The 20,699-nt window shown below is 37.7% G+C and overlaps 1 protein-coding gene across 1 annotated transcript in view; it reads right to left on the bottom strand.

Moving 5' to 3' along the window:
- LOC115220286 (protein Wnt-16-like) overlaps window positions 1-20,699 on the bottom strand; it is a 276,791-nt gene that overhangs the window by 192,077 nt on the left and 64,015 nt on the right. The window lies entirely within an intron of this gene.

Genomic DNA, 20,699 nt, shown 5'->3' with positions numbered 1-20,699 from the left:
TCCGTAAATGATGATTATATGCGAACGTGGATGCGCAGGTATGTCTGAGTATGCGTATATGAGCGTATAGACAGGCTCACGCAAGAGTATAGACGGATAAGCACTCTCACTCACTCACAACATGTGTGTACGGTGTATGTGTGTGTTTGTACAGGTTGTGTTTAAATATCTATGTGTATGTACGTGTATGTGTGTCTGTGTGCGTTTGCGTGTGTATGTGCGAACGTGTGTATGTTTGTGCGCGTGTGCGTTTCATAATTGAGTATGTTTCTAGGTGTAAGTAAATGTCATCCCTGTACCACTTAGAAGTCCAACCCCAATACAGTACCACTTAGAAGTCCAACCAAACACTACAATTCTCTCCATTTGATTGTATATGCTTTTAATATATGGCTCGTTGGATAATGCAGCCAGTGTATTACCAGCCAGAGCATGGCAATAACCATTATCACTAAGACTCTTCCTGTTTGCCAAGTTTATAAATAATAACTTTAACATTGTTTGAAAGCACAAGGTGTGCAATTGACAACAGCCATCAAAACTCACACTATGCTTGTAATTATCATTTAGATGATTATTTGTTTGTTTATCGATCTTTGGCTTCATTAGCTCTCATACATTTCCTGTTTACCCATATGTAAACAGGAAATGTATGAGAACTAATGAATTATGTATTTATTTATTCTTTAATTTTTCGTGATACATTATTAATATGAGTCAGTGCAACATTTCCTTTCTTCGCCTAATGTAAGTGATAACGCAAATCAGGCTTTAGTGATCTATGGAGATATAGATTTCAATAAAATTATATTTCGGAGATGTACTTGTCTGGCAAGTGATTTGATCTAAAACAATGTGTTGAAACTAAAATATTAACCGAGTGGAAGTAACATGTTAGCCATTCAAAACACACAAAAACTGTTAACTTCGCTTACATATTTATTACTTGGTGTCAGCAAATAATAAATGTTCAAGTGAAGTTAGTATTTTGCGTGTTTTGAATGGCTAATATGCACTTCCAACACTGTAATTATATGTGTGTGTGTGTGTGTGTTGTGTGTGTGTGTGTGTGTGTGTGTGTGTGTGTTTGTGTGTGTGTGTGTGTGTGTGTGTGTGTGTGTGTGTGTGTGTGTGTGTGTGTGTGTGTGTGTGTGTGTGTGTGTGTGTACATGTGTATATATACACATATATATATATATATGGCGTAGGAGTGGCTGTGTGGTAAGTAGCTTACTTACCAGCCACATGGTTCCGGGTTCAGTCCCACTGCGTGGCACCTTGGGCAAGTGTCTTCTAATATAGCCTCGGGGCGACCAAAGCCTTGTGAGTGGATTTGGTAGACGGAAACTGAAAGAGGCCCGTCGTATATATGTATGCATATGTGTGTGTGTGTTCTCTGTTTGTCCCACCAACATCGCTTGACAACCGATGGTGGTGTGTTTACGTCCCCGTAACTTAGCGGATCGGCAAAAGAGACCAATAGAATAAGTACTAGGCTTACAGAAAATAAATACTGGGGTCGATTTGCTCAACAAAAGGCGGTGCTCCAGTATGGCCAGAGTCAAATGACTTAAACAAGTAAAAGAGTAAAGAATATATATATATATATATATATATATATATATATATATATATATATATAATATATATATATATATATAAAAGGGCTTAGTAAAATAATTACTTTGCCACATACTGAACTCATTAGAAATAGCATTAGAAATTGTTGAAATTATATATATATATATATATATATAATATATATATATATATATATAATATTGGGAATAAATCCAAACTTACAGGGAAAATCAGATTTAGGATTGAATCCAATTTTATAGTAAAATATTATATTATATTAAATTAGAGACAAAACCACTATTAGGCAAATCAAACAATAAAATACTTAAGCCAATACATAATTAATTTATATTATTTAAATATGTAACAATTATATATATATATATATATATAAACGTACATACACACACACACATGTACATATACATGTAGGCATCAAAACAGGAGATTGGAAAAATATTTGATATTATTTATTCACTATTACACATGTTTCATTTGCTAATACGATTAACAAAATTGTCTCTTCAATGTTAGAAACATGCTTACTGACCCAATCCCGCTCCATCACCTATATCGAAAGTCTTTGAGCCGGTAATCTTGTTACAGTAAATCTTGAAATCCCAAGTTCATCGCACTACCTCCTATTTTGTTAATTATAATGGTTGGTAGTGAAGATGATCATAATAACAATGAAAGTAATAGAAATAATAATCGTGATGATAATAAGAATACTATTAATAATGTAATACTGTTAGTGGTAGTGACAGTACTGGCAGTTGTAATAATGGTTTCAAATTTTGGCACAAGGCCAACCGTTTGGGGGCGGGGAGGGTTTAAGACGATTACCCCAGTGCTCAACTTGTGTTTTATCAACTCCGAAAGGATGATATGCCTCGGTGGAATTTGAACTCAGAACGCAAAGACGAAAGAAACACCGCTAAGCTTTTCGTCCGGCGCTGTAACGAAGCTGCTAGCTGGTTATTATTACAACTACCTTACTGGTAATAATAACTGAAATAATGCGAGGTCACTTTTAGTGTTATTAGTAACATGTAATGCAACACAACCTGATACATGGTCGGCCTGTTGGCGACTAAACCGGGCAACCGTACCAAGTGCTAGCCAGGTAAGGAGGGTGGATTATGTTGAACACCCTTGTAGGACGAAAAACAAAACTTGTTAAAAGGTGGATGATCTCACTAAATTCAACAGTCATCCAAATATATGAGTCTTTATTTGCTGCGAGACGAAGTACTAGATGTTTTGGGTGACAATCTGTCAAGTGATGATAACACGATATAATTACTGTTTGATGGTAACTTCAAAACATGCCTCAATTATGACCGAAATGCCAATAAGGAAAAGTAATACAAACGGCGTCAACGAAGCTGAATGGATGATGTTTCATGGAAGGTGCTGCGTCTGGTAGGTGTTCTGTTGACCAGCAGCACAGGTCCGATCGAGCTACTGCTGACCCACAACGGCGATGGAGATTGAAATAAACAAAGGGGAGCAACAGATTATTGTTTGAATGTTATATTAGAAGTGAGCGAGAGAAAAGAGATTATAGAAAAAAGGTATTAGAGCTCTGGAAAAAATATCCATATGAAGAGCTGAAGGGTACGAGTGAACAAAGATTGGCCGATCAGATTAGACAAAATAAGACCAAAATGTAGTTAGAGAAGATGTAACAAGAGAAGATTATAATGGAAGTGAGAAAGGAACCGCATGTGATTACTAGTTCAGAAGAAATATACATAGAACAAGAGAATCTACAGATTTGTGACATGGAAGACGGAATCTGCAGTTATATAGAAATTAGTGCAATTCAAACGAGAGAGTCACCAGAAGAAAATAGTCCAGAACTAGCAACTTTCCGCGACAGAATTCTGGAATTAAAGTTACTTGAAGAAAGGAAAAGGTTATCATCATTGAAGTCATGTGAGAGGGTAAAAATAAAATCAGAAATCGGGAAAGCAAATGAAGTTGTCATGAGAATTTCAGTTATGGATACCACTGAGTTAAATTCTTTGATGTATGCTACTGCTTATGTCATCACAGAAAAGATGGGGATGTTTAGAGAAAGAAAAAAAAAAGATGGGGATGTTTAGAGAAAGAAAAAAAAAGATGGGGATGTTTAGAGAAGCAAAGAACCATTCTGTTAAAGGAGAATGAAAAAAAAGGCATCGATATATGCTGGAAATATTTAAATAACATCGAGGAAATAAACAATGGTAATATGAGGCTCAATGAAACCGAACAAAACTACATTTATAAGAAATATCACCTGATGGGAAAGGGCATTCTATTCATATCGGTTATATTAAAACAAAAGATCAAAGCGAATGGAGTTAAAATGGAAAGAAATACGAGAAAAGATGCTTACAATTCAAACAAAATCAACTGTTTAAGGCAAATCAACTGTTGTACGAGACACTGGATGGAAGAGATGAGGAAGAAGCAGAGAAGGCTTCGTTTTGGAGCAACATCTGGCAGAGAATGTCACACACAACAACAGAGCAGCCTGGCTCCGTGAAGTGGAAGAATTCAAAGATATGGTGATGCAGGAGGACATTATCATGACGTTAGAAGATATTCAAGCCGGAGTAGGTAAGATGAGAAATTAGAAAGCAACTGACCCGGACCTAGATCAGGGTTTTGGTTGAAGGTTTTGATGAATTTGTGTACACCAAGGAATTGTACCAAAATGGATGGGTCAAAGGAAGAACTATGTTAATTCAGAAGGACCCAGCCAAGGGTGCCGTGGATAGTAACTATCGTCCAATTGCTTGCTTACTTATGATGTTGAAGCATCTAACTGGAACAATAGGAAAGGTATTGTACGATCATCTCGTAAAAAATGAACTGGTAGCAGATGAACGGAAAGGCTACAGGAAGAACAAAAGATCAGTTGCTAATAGATACGGCAATCCTGAGGAATTGTCGGAGAATGGTGACAAGCCTATCAATGGCTTGGATTGACTATAAGTAGACATATGATATGGTTCTTCACTTATGGATTCTGAAATGCCTGTAGGTGGTCGGAGCAGTAAATTTATTTATTTAAAAGCAGTGTGAGAAAGTGGAAGAGTGTTCTGACTGCAGGTGGACGAGAATTTGGACAAGATGATATCTTTCAAAGAGACTATGTGTCATCTTTACTGTTTATCATCATCATTATTAAGGCGGCGAGCTGGCAGAATCGTTAGCACGCCAGGCAAAGTGCTCAGCGGTATTTTGTCTGTCATTACTTTCTGAGTTCGAATTCCCCCGAGGTCGATTTTGCCTTTCTTCGTTTCAGGATCAATAGAATAAGTACCAGTCGAAGACTGGGGTCGATGTCATTTACTTATCCCCTTCCCTCGAAACAGCTGGCCCTGTGCCAAAATTTTAAATTATTGTTGCTGTTGTTATTATTATTGGTGTTGTTGTTGTTGTTGTTAATATTATTATTATTATTATTATTATTATTATTATTATTATTATTGTTGTTATTTAGACGGAATAAAAATATAAGATAACTATTAACCTCTACTTCTGACACCAAGAAAACTAACAATGAAGTCAGCACGCTGTACCTTGAAAAACAGCCCTGTTCGTTGTGCAACAACATGAGTTATGTCAATTCCATCAGTCAATTCCATCATTACTGAAATGCTATGATTTACACGGAAGGTGGGACATGTAGAGCTTCCCATTTGGTGTACACAAGAGAATGCACCAAAGACAACTTGATTTATGTTGGTTGTACAGCAGAACAATTAAACGAAAGATTCAATGTACACAGATTAGAGGTCAGGCATAATAACAGTAGTTCGACAAATATTGCAGTACATTTTACATCAAACGGCTGCAATTTTGAAAAACACTTCAAAGAGCAAATTCTCAGAAAATATTCTGAATCTGCTACACTTTCAGTCCTCAAAATGGATGAGGAGAAATATGTTTGTGAGTTATTAACATCATGCCCTGAAGGGATGAATAAAATGACAGGGGTATTTCATCATATTTACACAAAACTGTTTGATTAAATATTCTTTTTTCTTTTCTTTTCTTTTTTTCTTTCTTTTTCTTTTTGCCAGTTGTAATTCCATCAACGAGGGAACGCTGGTTGCCCTCGTTCAAATTTTGAATTTCTATGGATCGTTCAACCAATAAAATATCTATTGCAATCGCATCGCACTCTTCGTATTGACTATTATTATTATTATTATTATTATTATTATTATTATTATTATTATTATTATTATTATTATTATTATTATTATACGTTGCACATTATACAATATCGTGAGGTTGTTGTCTGAAGATATTGTGTCTACTGGGGGTTTGTACTGTCTGTCAAGTCACAACAAGGACCTCAGACAGACACTACTTTATGCAATATGCGTGCAGTTTCAAGTAACGCCGATTTTTGCAATACAGTGATCCCTCGACTATCGCGGATGTTACGTTCCAAAACCCGCCGTGAAGTAGAAACTGTACTGCACTGTATGTTTTTTTTATTATTTTTTATAACATGCATATATTTATTGTAATATTTAGATATATTTAAGCTTTTATAAACTCTCCTCACACTCTTAGGAGTACCCATGTCTTCTCTATTTTTGCGGGCGAGGAACATAGTGACGGGCAGTTGCTGGCGCTGCCTTTTCTTCTGTGTAAGGAAGTTTTTATAAACTTTCATGGCTCCGTCGATTGTATTTCTGAACTGCAACGCACGAATCATCTGGGGGTCCCAATCCTCCGCCATTCTCTGACGTTCTTTTGCCATTTATGCTACAGTTGAGAGGCGTTCTAGTGATAGGGCGGCTTCTTCTTCTTCCCTTGGTTTCTCTTGTTCTTCTTCACTTGCTCACTTCGTCATTTCTGTCAGATCTTCATCCGTTAACGGATCTGAGTGGGTCTCGATCAGGTTATTAACGTCCTCGGTAGACATATTGGTGAAGCCATCTCCTCCAAACAATTTTACCAGCTTCACTGCCTTATCGACTGCAGAGTGGTGGATTTCGTCAGGAGAGAATCCTTTATAGTCGTGGACCCCTTCTGGCCACAATTCCTTCCAGTTGACATTCAAAGTTTCATTCTTCATCTCCTTTATGGCCTTCTGAATATTTTGGAGACACATTGCAATGGTGTAACCACGCCAGTACTCCTTCAGCGAGAAATTATTATCCGAGTCAATAGCCTCGACCATGTGTTGTAAGGCGTTTCGTGTATAGAGTGCCTTAAAAGCACGAATAAGGTCTTCATCCATGGGCTGGATCAGCGATGTGGTGTTCGGCGGTAAGAATTCGATTTGTACGCTCTCATACGACAGGTCGAGCGCGTGACCTCCAGCATTGTCCATTAAGAGCAGCACTTTGAATTCCAGCCCTTCAGGGATGAAGTACTGGTGAAACCAATCCGATGTCAGTGATTTCGTTACCCATGCTTTCTGGTTGTGCATCCAATGCAACAGGCAACAGGTTCTTATTTTTATTTTTGAGGGACCTTGGGTATTTGGACTAAATAATCCCTGGCTTTAACATAAATCCCGCAACATTTCCACACACTATAATTGTTACGCGATCTTTGAACGCATTAAATCCAGGAGCTCTGGCCTCCTCCTTTATAATGGCATCCGTTTCAAAAGAGGCTTGTCTCATTCATATTGAAAACTTGTTCACGTGAATATCCCCCTTCCACGACGATGGTCATGAACGTCTCGTTCACGTACTCCTCAGCGGCGGGTTTGTCAGCAGAAGCAGCTTCTCCATGTAGGGACGCATTCTTAAGGTTGAATCTCCTTTCAAATCTATCGAATCTGCCCTTTCCGACATTAATTGATCATGCGTTCCTCCAGCCTTCTTCCTGTTCTTTTGGCGGTAAATTCTGGTTGTCAAGGTGCTCGTAAATGCTTTCTGAAAGCATTCCTTTTAACACCTTCCACACTGATGGTAGGCAATTGATTGGGCTGTATTGTTGCTAGCTGTATTATCCTTGTTCTCATATTTCCTAATGAGTACTGTCCTCCCTCTAGTCATCCAATCTGGTATTATTCCTCCATTAAGGTAATCTTGAAGTTGTTTCCTCAGCCTCCCATGAAAACTACTAATTTTTTTTTGGCAGTACTCTCGAACTAAATCTGGCCCTGGGCCCTACCAATTCGGCATTTTTCATAACACGTTACTCATTAATGCACAAGCTAGTCTTAGATTTGGCTGCTTCTCACTCACTATTTCTTCCCTTACTTTCTTTAACCATATTGCATTTCCATTATGATTGACTTGCTTATCCCAAATATTACTCCAGAACTTTCTAGCTTCTTCTACATTACGTTTCTCATCTTCAGTACTTCGTTCTCTACTATTTATTTGGTTATAAAATCTCCTCTGGTCTGTCTCAAGTAATCTATTCTGTTGATACTGATCTACTCTTTTCTGGTATCTGGAGAGATTGCCTGCTACTGCTTTGATACGTTGTTTCAACTCTTCTATCACTGTCCTAATCCTTTCTCTTTGACTAAGTATCTTTTCTCGAGGGAAGATTTGCATCTTGTGTTTTCTAACTTGTTCAGTTTCCAAGCTTCTATTCTACTCAGATCTTGTCTTAAAGTCTTCACTTTATTTTGTAGTCTACTTTTCTACATTTGCACTTTTTTAATCTTTCCCTGTGAGATATCTTATCTACTGGTGACTACTCCCCTCCTGCATAGATCAGTAAGTTAGTGCCTCCTATATTTTCAGTATCTATCCTCCTGATAACAGAATCTACTTTCGTAGTCATTTCTAGCAGCTTCTTTCTGTTGGTGGCTTTTAATGATGGAAACCTTTTTCTTACTTCTTTATTCATTGCTTGCTGCAATTCATCTAAAATCTTCTCATATGCACTTAAAATACTTAAGTCGCCGGTGCCAGTTGACCCTTCCTTATTGGTAGTGCTATTATTATTTTTTCCTTTAGATTCTTCTTTGGTTTGAGCTGTACCTCTTATGCTGTTGTTTGTCTTTCCTACTGCCAGGTGTTTCTTTTCCAGATCTTTTGTGATCTTTTCTACCTCCAATTCTGTCATCCACTTTCTTCTTATAGCATTAGCTCGATATACTGATCTCTGCCCAGTTACTTGAAATATACTTTTCTCTACCCAAAGTGCTAACATCCGTTTTCTGTAGCCCCTTCTTTTAGATTCACTTTCTAAGTAACACTGCATCCATATCCTGTATTCTTCGCTGGTTCACTTCCTCCTCCTTGCTCTATTATCTGCTGATGCTGTATTAGGATAACAACAAGTCTACATCTTTACTGAACCACTGCTGAGTGAGAAGCCTTCCCTTAAAAGTCCAGCTTAATTTTCGCTGTTACAGCCAAATTTTCTTCGGACACTCCCATCTCTCATAAACAGAAGTAAGGTAACTTTCGTCACCATCATCACCACTATTATTTTTAGACATCTGGAAGTTTCAAGCAACTTACTATTGCATCATTTGTTGCACCTTTGTACTGGAGGAGTGGTGTGCGTTGCATTTTTTGGTGGGGTGGTATTGTATTGTATCAATATGTTTTGTTATTGGGGTTGATTTGAGTTTTCTGTTGTATTAGTTTTTGTATTGTATGTTGTTTGTGCAGTGCAGGTTGTGTTCTTCTGTCTTGTATGTTTTTGGTAGGGTGTTGCATAGTAGTGTGTAAATCATAAATCAACTATTTCATGGTATTTATGATTATCAATACGCTGTTCTTTCTCTTTTTATCGGTTTTATTATAGGTTCCATGTTTTCAGCGTTTTTTAACACCGCCTATGGACATGTGTTGATGTTTCTTTCGTAGTTATAACTATAATAATTATTATTATTGATGTATCATCAATCAACAATTTCATAATATTTATGATTATCTGTCCGCCATTCTTTCTCTTTCGGTTGGTTTTATGTTATAAGTTCCGGTTTTACAGCCTTTCCTTTTGTTGTTGTTGTTGTTGTTGTTGTTATAATTATTATTATTATTATTATTATTATTATTATTATTATTATTATTATTATTATTAGTATTAAGGCGGCGAGCTAGCAGAATCGTTAGCACACCGGGAGAAGTGCTTAGCGGTATTTCGTTTGCTGCTACATTCTGAGGTCAAATTCCGCCGAGGTCGACTTTGCCGTTCATCCTTTCGATTAAATAAGTTCTAGTTACGCACTGGCGCCGATGGTATCGACTAATTCCGCTCTCCACCCCTCGGAAAAATTCTTTCTCATAAAGCCACAACAATTAAAGAGTTAGGAAACTGTGAATAATATGCAAGTTTCGAGTACTTGTCGGTAACTTTATTCCTCCTCGTCTTCTAACGGCAAAAAATGAGGAAAACCCCTGAAAAATATTTTCCCCACGAATTTCTTTCTAATCGTAACCTATGCCGTTTGAAAGAGATTTGTATAAATTTTCATTAAATTTAAGGGGTGGAAAGCGTCTTCTAATTGCCGTTCATCCATTCGATTAAATAAGTACCAGTTACGCACTGGCGTCGATGGTATCGACTTAATACCTTCCCCTAAATTTGAAGTCTTGTACTTCCAGTGAAAAGGATTATAATTATTAATATTATTATCATTATTATTGTTCTTGTTATTGTTGTTGTTGTTGTTGTTGTTGTTGTTGTTGTTATTATTATTACTAGCAGAAACACCGCCCTCTGGGCAATTTTCTTCTAACCCCTTGATAATGTTTTCACATTGGATTCTTAATTCTAATAATTCTTATATTTTACATCTAACTATTTCTTTGTATAATAGCGCTCACTTGCTTAGTATGTGTTGCTTTTATTGTTGTGGCTTTATGAGAAAGAATTTTTCCGAGGGGTGGAGAGCGGAATTTTGGAAAATTCACACGATCTGACTTTTTTCCCTCATAACTTTCAGGAAGATGGGTATCTTTTAATGAATTATACAAATCTCTTTCAAACGGCATAGATTACGATTAGAAAGAAATTCGTGGGGAAAATATTTTTCAGGGGTTTTCCTCATTTTTTTAAACCACAGCCTTCGAAATGTATGAAAAATTATTGTAAACCCTTTTCTTACACCTTCTCCTTCACCATCCCACTCTGGAGCCATTTTTGGCTAATTTTCAAAACCATGGGAAGAGCATTTTCGGTAAAAAGTTTTTTTTTAAATTGTTAATATTTTCAAAGGGAAAACTGAATGATCTAAGGGCGATTTGGCTGTTGTTCCTAGCATATCCAAAGCCAGCTCTCCTAGTTTCTTTATCACTCTCGCATGTATAAATGTAACTTACTTGTGTATATATTAGCTTAGTGGTACAGAGAGTTAGGAAACCCAACTTTCTAGGCTCTTCTCACAGCTACCCCGCGTTCAAAAATTATACGGATATTTTAAATATTTTCATTCAATAAATAATAGATTACTTACACATTGATAGAATAATGAATAATAAATTACGTATACATTAATAGTATAAACTGCCGATTTTTCAAATAGCGAATGAAAACTTAAAAGAGAAAGTGAAAGACTTTGCAAATGAGAATGGAACACTCCGCAGTGAATGGAATGAATATTTAGATTTTCAATTGGACGCAATGAATGCATTGAATATTTAAATTTGCGAGAAATTGGAGTTTTAAAAAATTCAATTAACTTAAGAAATCAAAATTATAAGAAATTTCTTAGAACATGAATTTATAAAATATTTCCAGGTGGTCAACCCATTAATAATTGCTTTCTTTTAGTACTTTTAGTAATCGTTACATACCTAATTAATAAGCAGCTTTCTCCATTATACTATAGATTATTATTATTATCATAACCATGACACTACACCAAAAGATTGAGCCATATCCAATGACCAAATGTCCTTTGGTCATTCTTCCTTTAACTTGCTAACACCTCAGCAGGTGTCCTTCGCAACTCCTCCGGTTTACAAGCGAATGTTCAGAGTAGGTCCATTCATACGGGTTCTCCCGTCTCATTCATACACCTTTCAATAAAAATACTTGGTGGGGAGCAGGACTTGTATAAGATGAAAGATTGCAAAGATAAAGTACTTGAGAATGAATGAAACTGAAAATAGGTGGATAAAAAAAAGAAGACATGGACAATTTCATAGGGATGTTGAATATAAGACAGTATCTTTGCAACAAGTATGGACTTGACAGAGCAAAAAAGTGGTACGAACATAACCCAAAGGCATCATCGAAAATGATAATGCAAAGATCCTATGGAATTTTATAATTCAGTGCGACCATGCGATAGAGAATAGGAAACCAGAAATAGTGCTGAGAAAGAAAACAAACTATGCTGGATCATAGATATAGCATGCCCAGATGACAACAAGGTATGCGATAAAGAAGAAAGTAAAGTCGATAGATATAACAGCTTAGCTTGGGAGGTTAAGCAGTTGTGGTCGGTGCAAAAGGTGGTAGAAGTACCAATTACTGTCGGAGCCCTGGGAACAGTGAGTAAAAATCGTGAGAAGTACGTGGAACAAATAGTGGCTGCAATAAGGGTGGAGCACTTGCAGAAAACAGCACTACTCGGAACCGCTCGAATACTCTGGATGGTGCTCGATAATAAGAGGTGTTACCTTAGTTCACTGATAGTGAACAGCTGACACCGTAGAGAAGTGGTTCCCAAACATTTTAGAGTCGCGACCCACTATTTATCACACCAGTTTATGACGACCCACTTAACTCTACTGAGTAAAAACATTAATGAAATTAACAAATTTATTTCAGATTACATCTTCAGTGAGACCTGTGAGAAGGATGAGCCTGTTTCTTGCTACGCTCAATAATAGAATTAACATCAGGTTCAATGCGTGATAGTTTCAGGCGTAAGGAATTTGAGAGTTGCAGTTTATTTCGATATTTGCTTTTAATCCCAACCATTGCTGAAAATCCAGCTTCACAAATATAAGATGACGTGAAAGGGAGAAATACATTTAATGCTTCGGTGGAAATGATTGGGTACGAGGTTTGAAGAGACGCCCAGAACTGTACCAATTTTCGGGTGTTAAAAGTCATTTTCAAGGAAGAGTCTTCGGATAAATCGATAAGTTCCTCATCGGCTTTTGTTGATATTCCAGTCGTCACGTCAGGCTGAAAGGGGGTTCATAATCCATCTTTTCTGTTGCATAGTATTCATCACTTTATGAAAATAAAATTCAAAACTTTCATTTAACTTATTCAAGTGTTCAGATATCTCAATGATTATACCATCATCAACTTTTGCTTTATTCTCCATTACAAAAGTTTCAAAACAGTCATAATTTCGGTTGTTAATACGATTTTTTCACAAGACAAGTTTTTTCATAAAACCTCGAATTTTCTCATGAATTGCAAATATACTGATACCTTCTGTTCCTTGTAAATACAAATTCAGGTCGTTTAATTTTGAAAAAATATCTGCCAAATACGTAAGCCTCAGAACAAATTCTTCGTCGCGCAAATATTTCACAAAATCGCTTTTATCTTCTAAAAATATAGCTACTTCTTCGCGGATTTCTGCATGTCTTGTTAACACTTTTCCCCTAGAGAGCCATCGTATTTCTGTGTGCAAAAGAAGTGATTTATGATCGCTTCCCATCTCTTCGCACAACTTCGCAAATAGGCGCGATTGCAAAGGCTTTGACTTAATAAAGTTCACTATTTTGACTGAAGTATTCAAAACATTTTCAAAATTATCAGTTATGTGTTTTGATACTAACGCTGCCATGTGAAGGTTACAGTGAGCCCATGATGCATTGGGATTAAGTTCAAGTATTCTGGTCACCACACCACTATTTCTACCGTGCGCCGTCTGTACATATTCCGACACATTTTTACCAATCAAGATTTTTTGCTCTAATATAAGTATCAACTGTATTAAAAATGTCCTCGCTGGTACTTCAACTGACAGGTTCACAGAACAACATATCTTCATGAGGTACAAAGTTCCATATGTAACGTACAAAACACGTAGCTGGCACAAACCTTGTACGTCAGTAGATTCATCGAGTTGTAAAGAAAAAAAAAGACTTCCACGAATCCGTTCAATAACTTGATTTTCTACCCATTGAGACATTTCATCGATTCTACGCGTGACTGTGTTAGTAGAAATAGGAATTGATTCAATTTCTTGTTCACTCTTATCACCAAAGAAAACTTTAACTGTATCTTTTATAACTGGAAGAACTAAAGTCTCCCCAATTGTGTGTGGCTCACCAGTTTTTGCGATTCTTAAAACTGACCAAGTAAGACATACAGAGATTTTTCATTTACTTTGGTATAATGTTGCATAACGCTCTGTCCTATCTTTAACTTGGTTAACATTCGCTCAAAAAAATCGAGAGGCTTGTCTTTTAACTCCGAGTGCTTAGTCTCAAGATGACGATGCATGCTCTCGTTTGCAAGTTGTTCATAACAAATGATGCATCGTGGTCGTGGATCTTCTTCAAATCCATTCCATGTAAATCCCATTTTTAAGTACTCGTAATCATACTTTCTTAATACTTTTCTTCGCTTTGACTGGCTTAGTTTTGATTGATTGGTCTTTTCTTCGTTTCGATTCACTGAAGACGCATCGTCATCAGCTTCAACTGACTTTTTTAACCATTTATCCATAATATGAAGGACTGAGTAAATACGAAAAAATCGAATTTAGGACAGATAATTTCGACTTACCGAGAGATTTGACAGAATTAAAATACGTTTGGGATCATGCGAACTTCTGCAATTAATGATAAACGTCATTTCAATCGATGTGATGCTATTTAAACCGTTTATCTGATAGACTCTATTGATCTATCTACCGTCTAGCTGCTGTCTATTCCAATCATTTCATTGGCCTCCTGGTGATCACTCCTATACTTTTTAAATAATTCATAAACTTACTAGTGAAATCCATAATCTCTTATTTATTTCATTTTTTTTTTTTGCTATTTATATTAAATGTGAAACAAAACGTTTCATAACTGTTTCAACGTCTCTATACCCTATGTGTAAATACTAACACTAATGCAAAACCTTGAAGTAGTAACTGTTATAGAATAATAATAATAATAACAATAATAATAATAATAATAATAATAATAATAATAATAATAATAATAGCTCTGATGCAGTACCAGGCAGTGGCTTTCATAGCTTTTGATCTTAATTGATTGCAAGTGTTATGTTAATATGTTGAGAGCATATTTGTTGTTGCCGATGGTATTGGTGTTGGTAGTGGAGGAAGCAATGTTGCTGTTAAGTCTAGAGATAGGAACGATGATTTCCCTTCGCAAAAACTGATCGGACGTTAGCCAGCTGGAGGAGATATCTTCCTGGGGCTATAAACAACAGTGGCATCGTCCCATACGGCTCAGCTACATTTAGGTGACGTATACACGTCACGATGTCGTGCTGCTCCTTGAATCATGTTCGCCTAGTTAAAGTTCTCTATAAATAGGTAAAAACAGACCTTTCCTTTTTTATGATTACATACGAATAAATAACTTGAGAAAATGACAACCTCTGATTTGTTAAGCAGGCCTTGTCTTTCATCGTGACCTGGTGTTTTTTTGTTTTGTTTGTGTCGGATATTTCGGATTGCGTTTATTGTGTGTCGCGGTTGTGAGTTCGAGTTCGCTGGTGGAAGCTGTTACGGCGTGGTGAATTATGGAAGTTTTTTTTTCGAATATGCAAACCCAAACTTATGCAGGAGCGGCAGGCAAGGGTCTGGCTGCGAGCGAGCTGCAGTTGGAGGAAGTAGTCGTCGAGAAGGAGAGCCTGAAGGAATACTTCAACAGTTTCAAGAAGGAGGGTGACTCCCTGAGAGTCACACTACCAGAAGACGAAGTGAAGGAGGCAGAGAGGCATATTGTGACATATAGAACGTGGAGCGTGGCTTCGAAGAAAATAGAAGTGGCAGAGGTGGAGGAAATCGAGAGGTGTTTGCAGGAAATTGAAGAAAAAGCTACCTTCTATAATAGAGGTAGAAAGTACGCGACGGTGGTAGTTCATTTTGAGAACGAAGCTGAAGCAAAGAAGAACGCTACGAAAATATTGAAAAATGGAAAATGGATACTACTACCAAGCTATTGTAGAAGACGAGCGGTGAGAATAAGAATCAGCAAAATTTCACCAGAATTGAAAATGGAGAGAATTATAGCAGCAACAATATTTAACTGCAAGGAGAATGTCGAGATATTGAAGATAGAAAGGTCGAAGGAAGTAAAGTGGTGGGGTTATGCAGTACAGGCTTTGGTACACATAACCATGCCAGACATGTATAACATCCCAGAAGAGTTGGTGTTCCCCGACGAGACACGACTCAGAGTCGTGGTAGAGGGGAGACCCCCAGTGTGCTACACATGTAAGATTAGAGGCCACATGAAGGATGTGTGTCCGCAAAAAAAAGTACAAGAGGAGATGATAACATTGGAGGCTCTGACAGAGGAATTGCAAATGGCGAATGTAGAAGAAGAAAGTGTGAATACAGATAATGTGGAAAGTTGTGACGAGTTGGTGAATGAGGAAGAAAAGGAAAAAACAGAAGGAAAAGAAGATAGAAAGAGAACGCGGGTGGAATCACCACCAAAAGTACAACAAAAAAAAAAGAAAAAACCAAAAAGAAGACTACCGACGAGATAGAGGTTCGAACGCACGAAGAGGAAGATACTGAAACGAAAGCGAGTGAAGTTTCAAGGCGGCAGGAGGAGAAAAAATGGGAAAGTAAAGTGGAAGATTGGCTGAGAGTATGTAGGGAAGGAAGTAGACCAAAAGGAAAAAATCTGAAAGTGGTAATGTTGTACAAGAAGGACAAGGAAATTGAGAAGAAGTTGGCAAACATAAAAAGTTTAACAAGAGTGAAATTAAATCTGAAAATGTTTGATGACCAGGTGAAGGCGGCGATTGTGGAAAGAGAGACAGTGATGAAACTGAGCAAGATGTATACAGGTATATGCATAATGCAATACGTGCGGTACGAGAGTTTGCCAGGGATTATAGAGCAGGAGGATGTACTCGAATACATAACAGATGAACGCCCTGAATAACACAATGGTAATTTAAATGAAACTGCGAGCTTGGGGAACCCGTAAGACATTTCATTAATTCATTATAAATAATTCGTTGTCATACCATACTTTTCGATTTTTTTATTATATGTACCCCATGTCCTGTATTGTAATGTCCCCTCTTAATTCGGGCCATTGTGCCTATAATAAAGAGAATTCATCGTGACCTGGTGGTTACCGCCCGTTGATAAGAGACAATAATCTCGAAACCGGTCCGTGCGTATCACTCAGGCTTGCGAGGAAGGGATGGCCTCCCTTTGCAAATACTTCAAGGGCACTGAAAGGGTGTCTAAAGCCAGCTGGAGACGATGATCTCCTGGGGCTAAAAAGCTACAGTAACACCCCCACTTTGTGGTTAGCCATATTGAGATGGCTTTTATACTTTACATTATATATATATATCATTATGAAAATAAACGTTAGCGTTTGTTTTTTGTTTTCTTTTTCTTCGAAAACAAATGCTAACATAACAAACGCTAATGTCCTACCTATATTTTCACACCGAGTTAGAAATAATGAGATTTCATCCAAAAATTTGATATACGAGTTTTTAATTAATAATTATTGTGACTTTAGCATTACCGCCATAACACCCTCAATAATACAGACATAAAAACTCTTGACTATACAAAATTATATACTCTGTCGACTACACAAACGTATACACCCCCGATGATACAATCTTATATACACCCTCAATTATAACAGTTTATATATTCGCTTGACTATCAAAATTTATGTACACCATCAACTACACAAACTTATATACACCCCCGATTATACAAACTTATATATACCATTGGTTATACAAACTTACATATACTCTTGACTATACAAATTTATATATACGATCCACTATACAGACCTTATATAAGCACTACACATCATTGATATCAATTTTATATGTATTTATATATATTAGCTATATGAATCTGTGTACACACTCAATTTATATACACACTCAATTTATATATATCATCGGTTATACAAATATTTACACATTGTCAAATATGCAAACTTTTATACACACCAAATTTGTTGACACCCCCGATTGTACAAAGTTTCATACACTCTCTGTATATACCCCTTTTAATAATACAAATCTTATTTACATCTTTTATCTAAATATATCATGTAAGAAGCTTGCTTCCCAACCACATGGTTCCGTGTTCAGTCCCACTGCGTGTCACCTTGGGCAAGTGTCTTCTACTATAGCTTCGAGTGAGCCTTGTGAGTGGACTTGGGAGACGGAAACTGAAAGAAGCCCGTCGTATATATATACGTGTGTGTCCGTGTGTGTGTGTGTGTGTGTGTGTGTGTGTGTGTGTGTGCACGCGCGAGTGTGTGTGTGTGTCTTTGTGTCCGTATTTGTCCCTCCATCACGGCTTGACTACAAGTGTTGGTGCGCTTAGGTCTCCGTAACTTAGTGGTTCGGCGAAAGAGACCGATAGGATAAGTCCTAGGCTTAAAAATAAATCCTGGGGTCAAATTGTTCGACTAAAATCCTTCAAAAAAGTGCTCAAGCATGGCTGCAGTCAAATGACTGAAACAAGTAAATGAGTAAAATAATATATATGTATACATAAAAGTGTGAGGGCTGGCACCCGAAGCACATCAGGAAGCTAAGAAAGCTAATACGGGTCAGGAAGAATACGCTCAGGTAGACCGAGGAGAGGGGATAATCTGCCAACGGGACGGAACGTACAGAGAACGACTTGGATATGAATTTTCGTAATATGAAAATAGATACAGCAAGACAGGAGGGTAAAACCAAAAGGAGATGCAACGTCTGTGGTAGAATATTTAAGAAGCGAACGTAGCGTGAAAATTCATCAAAGCAAATCGAAATGCAAAGTGCAACTAGAGCAAAGCAAAGCGTCTTATTCTCCAAAGTCGTCTAGCTTGGGGAGTATTAGCACTGCATCTCAATTGAAGGAAGATCAGGGCCCAGAGGAAAACGACAGAACTCACTTACTGAAGGCACAAGAAAAGTGGAGGAATCTGAAAACCCACGGGGCTTCGAGAAGAAACTATCGCTGAATTTACCACCAGCAACAAATAGGACATGAGCCCTGTTGGATAAGAGCATCATCCTGGGAAATATTCTGAAAAGTGACGCTACCAGGAAGATAAAAATCTTGGTGCAAGTAGCATACCAGTTATGCCGAGATGCCTTTGGCCTGAAGGAAGGCAAAAACAACAAGCGAGGAGAAAGAGCTAAGGCAGCTGAAGAAAAAGTGGAAAGACGCAGACAATGAAAGGTATGTAGATTTAATCCAACTTAGCTCGGAGTTACAAAGAAACCTACTCCAGCTTCGCAGGGCAGACTCAATCCGGGAAAAGCAGAGAGAGGGAAATAAAGAGAGAGGAGGGAGTGAGAGAAAGAGAGAAAGAGAAAGAGAAAGAGAGAGAGAGAGAAAAAAGAAAGAGAAAGAGAGACCTCCTCAGAAAACCAAAAAGCCGGAAGTTAATATGCTCCAAGGAAGAGATGAAGAGCAGAGGAACAGCAATGGACAGTGACCCCAGAAGAGACATTCCGTCAGGAAGAGGAAAATTTCCCTTTTCACACTCCTTGCATCATGACAGACTTCACTTTCGACGAATTGGGGACTGTGGTGGGAAAAGCCCGCGCAGATTCTACTCCAGGGCCATCTAGCACAACTTATAAAATTTACAAAAACTGCGCAGCCTACTGCTCCTGAGGATAGCAAGAACTTTACTTTCGATCTGGAAAAAGAAGCAGGAACCCCGACACTAGACATTTGCTGAGAGCTGCTTTCCTCCAGAAAACTCTGCAGAGATTGACGATTTTGGAAAGATCTCTTTTACAGTGAAAGATATTTTGGACCATCATTACAAAATGTTAACATCATATCTCCTGACCAACGAGTGCATCGGCATAAGTTTCCAAAAGGAGAAATTCCAAGCTAATATGGGTGGCTCGAACACATGAGGGATCAGCCATGTCATTATGGGGGTGAGGAAGAATAACGACTCTCTTATCGTTCTACGACTGGATCTTGCCAAAGCGTACCCAAGAGTGCCCCACTAGCTACTAGTGTATTGGATCATTACCAAGTAACAACAGAAGTAGTCGAACCCATAATATTCCACATGGATTCACCGTCGGAAATTTTTACCACTAAATGGCAGAGGCTGGAAAAGGGCATTATGACAGGGTGAACAATTTCTGTGTTACTATTTGTTGCGGCCATGAACTTAGTGATGGAGGTGGAAGGTGAACTGTCGAGAGCTTCCGAAATTGGCAAAGGCACAGGAACTCTAGTCTGTAGGGCTTTCCTTGACAACATAATTGTTATGACACCATCAGCCGAAGGGTGGACACTGAGATCGTTAGAAAATATGGCCTCATAGTCACACATGAAATTCAATCCAGCGAAATCTCGGAGCCTGGATATCCTCAAAAGAAAGTGTGCAGGCTGAGCGAAACGCTCACGACCCTGAGATACTGGCTGACACTACGAAAAGGTTTCCAATGTTGCGATGAATTTAGAAGACTTTGTAAAACCTTTGAAACTTTCCTGTAGTTTCTGCTCAGGGCAAAGTATCACTAATGCTGTTGCCCCTTGTACTGCAGAACATATCTGCTGCGTTTAATTAAAATTGTTTGTAAATACAAATGCAAATATCTTGTCTTTATGTGCAATATCTACGACGATAATTTTGAGCGAGCATATCATCAACTGAGTACGCTCTTTAACTGGCGACGGAGGTAATTTAGCGATTTGTTAATGTGTATACGCAAAATTAATATAAACAGTAGGTTGCAATATTTCACCAAAAAGGATTAGGGTTTTAAAAACACCTACATTGCGAGAAATAAGAGCTAAGATGCTCTAATACTGTAGTTAACACACGTGAATGAAGACATATACACTAACAAGGACCATAATTGTCCGAAAAATGCCGACCAAGAATTCTTAAAACTAACGTCAGTTTCGGCAATTTCCGTTGCCATCTTCAGTTAAGCCGGCTAAATCATCCCTTAATTTGGATGACAAAAACATATATACTAATAGAGAAACAGGTCCGGAAAAAGCCGAACACCGAGCTGGTTTAACTAATGATGCCAACGGA

The sequence above is a fragment of the Octopus sinensis genome, linkage group LG16, assembly GCF_006345805.1.
Source record: "Octopus sinensis linkage group LG16, ASM634580v1, whole genome shotgun sequence".
NCBI classification, from domain to species: domain Eukaryota; kingdom Metazoa; phylum Mollusca; class Cephalopoda; order Octopoda; family Octopodidae; genus Octopus; species Octopus sinensis.
Note: the sequence above shows the minus strand (reverse complement) of the source record. Positions and strands in the feature narration are given on the sequence as shown.